The following is a 5,000-nucleotide window of genomic DNA, read 5'->3' as shown; positions in this document are numbered from 1 at the left end:
TTCAGAGAGTATAAGAGCCTCTCGTTCTCTCTCTCTGCTCAGCACAGAGGGAGGCTGTTCAGAGAGTATAAGAGCCTCTCTTTCCCTCGCTCTGCTCCACCAGCACAGAGGGAGGCTGTTCAGAGAGTATAAGAGCCTCCCTTTCTCTCTCTCTGCTCAGCACAGAGGGAGGCTGTTCAGAGAGTATAAGAGCCTCCCTTTCTCTCTCTCTGCTCAGAACAGAGGGGGGCTGTTCAGAGAGTATAAGAGCCTCTCTTTCTCTCTCTGCTCCACCAGCACAGAGGGAGGCTGTTCAGAGAGTATAAGAGCCTCCCTTTCTCTCTCTCTGCTCAGCACAGAGGGAGGCTGTTCAGAGAGTATAAGAGCCTCCCTTTCTCTCTCTCTGCTCAGCACAGAGGGAGGCTGTTCAGAGAGTATAAGAGCCTCTCTTTCTCTTTGCTCAGCACAGAGGGAGGCTGTTCAGAGAGTATAAGAGCCTCTCTTTCCCTCGCTCTGCTCCACCAGCACAGAGGGAGGCTGTTCAGAGAGTATAAGAGCCTCTCTTACTCTCTCTCTGCTCAGCACAGAGGGAGGCTGTTCAGAGAGTATAAGAGCCTCTCTTACTCTCTCTCTGCTCAGCACAGAGGGAGGCTGTTCAGACAGTATAAGAGCCTCTCTTTCTCTCTCTCTGCTCAGCACAGAGGGAGGCTGTTCAGAGAGTATAAGAGCCTCCTTTTCTCTCTCTCTGCTCAGCACAGAGGGAGGCTGTTCAGAGAGTATAAGAGCCTCCCTTTCTCTCTCTCTGCTCAGCACAGAGGGAGGCTGTTCAGAGAGTATAAGAGCCTCTCTTTCTCTCTCTCTGCTCAGCACAGAGGGAGGCTGTTCAGAGAGTATAAGAGCCTCCTTTTCTCTCTCTCTGCTCAGCACAGAGGGAGGCTGTTCAGAGAGTATAAGAGCCTCCTTTTCTCTCTCTGCTCAGCACAGAGGGAGGCTGTTCAGAGAGTATAAGAGCCTCTCTTTCTCTCTCTCTGCTCAGCACAGAGGGAGGCTGTTCAGAGAGTATAAGAGCCTCTCTTTCTCTTTCTCTGCTCAGCACAGAGGGAGGCTGTTCAGAGAGTATAAGAGCCTCTCTTTCTCTCTCTCTGCTCAGCACAGAGGGAGGCTGTTCAGAGAGTATAAGAGCCTCCTTTTCTCTCTCTCTGCTCAGCACAGAGGGAGGCTGTTCAGAGAGTATAAGAGCCTCCTTTTCTCTCTCTCTGCTCAGCACAGAGGGAGGCTGTTCAGAGAGTATAAGAGCCTCTCTTTCTCTCTCTCTGCTCAGCACAGAGGGAGGCTGTTCAGAGAGTATAAGAGCCTCTCTTTCTCTTTCTCTGCTCAGCACAGAGGGAGGATGTTCAGAGAGTATAAGAGCCTCCCTTTCTCTCTCTCTGCTCAGCACAGAGGGAGGCTGTTCAGCGAGTATAAGAGCCTCTCTTTCTCTCTCTCTGCTCAGCACAGAGGGAGGCTGTTCAGAGAGTATAAGAGCCTCTCTTTCTCTCTCTCTGCTCAGCACAGAGGGAGGCTGTTCAGAGAGTATAAGAGCCTCTCTTTCTCTCTCTCTGCTCAGCACAGAGGGAGGCTGTTCAGAGAGTATAAGAGCCTCTCTTTCTCTTTCTCTGCTCAGCACAGAGGGAGGCTGTTCAGAGAGTATAAGAGCCTCCCTTTCTCTTTCTCTGCTCAGCACAGAGGGAGGCTGTTCTATTTTTTGCCAGCATGTATCGCTATTCTTTTCACTGAAACACAATTGAAAAACAAAAGGTGTTGCAGTTGCACAAATTGCCCACAAGGTGGAGACAAAACCCACAGAATAAGGAGTCGCAGATTTATTAAACCACAATAAGACTTTTGCTGCAGTAAACTGTAGAGAATTCGTTTATTATTATTATTATTATTATTATTATTATTATTATTATTATTATTATTATTATTAATAAGTTAAAATCCATTTCAAACATACCCATTTCCCTATTATCAATTACCAACTTATTTTTAATAGCTTCAAAATACATATTTCTATTTTTTTGTTACCATTGACTATTATACGAGGTCTGCAGTTATTCCTCGCGCTTCCTACTGACTCAAATGCTGCATTATTAATTTCATTTGCTGCTCAGTCTGTGTTGCTTTGACTCCTCGGTTCCAGCTGCACTGCCGGAGACACATCTCGGTGCCCTCTAGTGCACAGCTAGGGTACTGCCAGCGAATACAATCACAGCAACGCAGGATTATCAGCCGCGGTATTGGAGTCACATGAAAACACCCTTACATTTTAAAGAAATGCAGACGAGACTGAAAAGATAAGACGACAGATAATCTTCAGACTCGGGTAGCTCTTTTTGAACTTCACTGTTGCTCAACATCGAGATGTGTTCACAGACAGCGTGTTTTCCCGGATAATCTCTGAAGAGGCGAGCAGCAGCAAGTTAGAGAAGAGACAGCAGACCATGCAGATCAAGCAGAGGATCTGAAAACAAAGATAACAGAGACCTGTTCTATATATAGACATGTACTTGTGATAACCCGAAACTTACTGCTTACAATGCTTCCCTATGCTTTACCAGACCTCTCTGTGCTTTACAATGCTTCCCTATGCTTTACCACACCTCTCTGTGGTTTACAATGCTTCCCTATGCTTTACCACACCTCTCTGTGCTTTACAATGCTTCCCTGTGCTTTACCAGACCTCTCTGTGCTTTACAATGCTTCCCTATGCTTTACCAGACCTCTCTGTGCTTTACAATGCTTCCCTATGCTTTACCAGACCTCTCTGTGCTTTACAATGCTTCCCTATGCTTTACCAGACCTCTCTGTGCTTTACAATGCTTCCCTATGCTTTACCAGACCTCTCTGTGCTTTACAATGCTTCCCTGTGCTTTACCAGACCTCTCTGTGCTTTACAATGCTTCCCTATGCTTTACCAGACCTCTCTGTGCTTTACAATGCTTCCCTATGCTTTACCAGACCTCTCTGTGCTTTACAATGCTTCCCTGTGCTTTACCAGACCTCTCTGTGCTTTACAATGCTTCCCTATGCTTTACCACACCTCTCTGTGCTTTACAATGCTTCCCTATGCTTTACCAGACCTCTCTGTGCTTTACAATGCTTCCCTATGCTTTACCAGACCTCTCTGTGCTTTACAATGCTTCCCTGTGCTTTACCAGACCTCTCTGTGCTTTACAATGCTTCCCTGTGCTTTACCAGACCTCTCTGTGCTTTACAATGCTTCCCTATGCTTTACCAGACCTCTCTGTGCTTTACAATGCTTCCCTATACTTTACCAGACCTCTCTGTGCTTTACAATGCTTCCCTATGCTTTACCAGACCTCTCTGTGCTTTACAATGCTTCCCTGTGCTTTACCACACCTCTCTGTGCTTTACAATGCTTCCCTATGCTTTACCAGACCTCTCTGTGCTTTACAATGCTTCCCTATGCTTTACCAGACCTCTCTGTGCTTTACAATGCTTCCCTATACTTTACCAGACCTCTCTGTGCTTTACAATGCTTCCCTATGCTTTACCAGACCTCTCTGCGCTTTACAATGCTTCCCTATGCTTTACCAGACCTCTCTGTGCTTTACAATGCTTCCCTATGCTTTACCAGACCTCTCTGTGCTTTACAATGCTTCCCTATGCTTTACCAGACCTCTCTGTGCTTTACAATGCTTCCCTATGCTTTACCAGACCTCCCTCTGCTGTATATTTTTCTGTTAAGGTGGGAAACTCTATTTTTTGAACTCTTAGTTAAAGAGAACGGCTATGACTCACGCACAGAGCTTTCAAATGTCTTGATTTTTTATTGCTAGCATGATCTAATCTCTCAGTTGCTGAAAAAAGAAAAAATCTTGCCTCTGTTCTTGAGAGAAGACTCAAAGGCTGTCTAGACACTGCTATCCTGGCACAGCATGACGAAAGACAGTGACTGAGTCAACCAGACCAGACACACACACACAGACCAAATGGGACGTCAATCAAATGCTGCGTTTTTGTTTAAGGTGATCAGTCTGTATTGTGAATCGGTACAGCCCTGGCTAGGACTACAGCTCCCAGCATGCCTCTGCACCCGCGGCAATGGTGAGGGATGCTGGGAGCTGTAGTTCTTTAACTGCAATGCGCTGGGCTGGGCTGTATTACATTGTTTTTGCTCAGTCTGTGTTGCTTTGCTCTTCAGTTCTAGCTGCGCTGCCGCAGACGCGTGTAACACAGGCTAGATCGGACCATCTTTAGAGGAGCCAGTGCCATCTAGTGTGCAGCTAGTGTATTGCCAGCTAGACCAACTCGAGACAAAAGGGGAACTAGATGGCGCTGGCTCTTCTAAAAAGACAATTTGAGTTCAGGGCAGCAGTGTGGAGCAGCGGTCAGGGCTCTGGACTCTTGACCGGAGGGTCGTGGGTTCAATCCCAGGTGGGGAGGACACTGCTGCTGTACCCTTGAGCAAGGTACTTTACCTAGATTGCTCCAGTAAAAACCCAACTGTATAAATGGGGAATTGTATGTAAAAATAATGTGATATCTTGTAAGAATTGTAAGTCGCCCTGGATAAGGGCGTCTGCTTTGAAATTTTAGGACAGCTTTTAGAGTGGCATGGCAGAGCTGCACACACACACGCACACACACGCACACAGACACACACTGACACACACACACACACACACACACTGACACACAAGCGCACACACACACACTGACACACACTGAAGATCGACTGCACACCCCAGACTGGAACCCAGGTAAGAACGATAGGCTGGAGAATTAGCCCTCTGTGTGTCTGTCTCTCTCTCTCCCCATCTCTCCCTCTCTCCCTCTCTCTCTCTCTCTCTCTCTCTCTCTCTCTCTCTCCCTCTCTCTCTCTCTCTCTCTCTCTCTCCCTCTCTCTCTCTCTCTCTCAGGAGGATATGAGGGGCGCAGATCTGTGAAATTGGCCTCTTTTCTTCAGCTCTGGCAGGAAATGCTTTCAGCACCGCAAGGACCACCCCCCCCGGGCC

This window comes from Acipenser ruthenus, unplaced genomic scaffold (assembly GCF_902713425.1).
Source record: "Acipenser ruthenus unplaced genomic scaffold, fAciRut3.2 maternal haplotype, whole genome shotgun sequence".
Classification (NCBI taxonomy): domain Eukaryota; kingdom Metazoa; phylum Chordata; class Actinopteri; order Acipenseriformes; family Acipenseridae; genus Acipenser; species Acipenser ruthenus.
The sequence above is the reverse complement of the archived record's forward strand: the minus strand, read 5'-3'. Positions refer to the sequence as shown.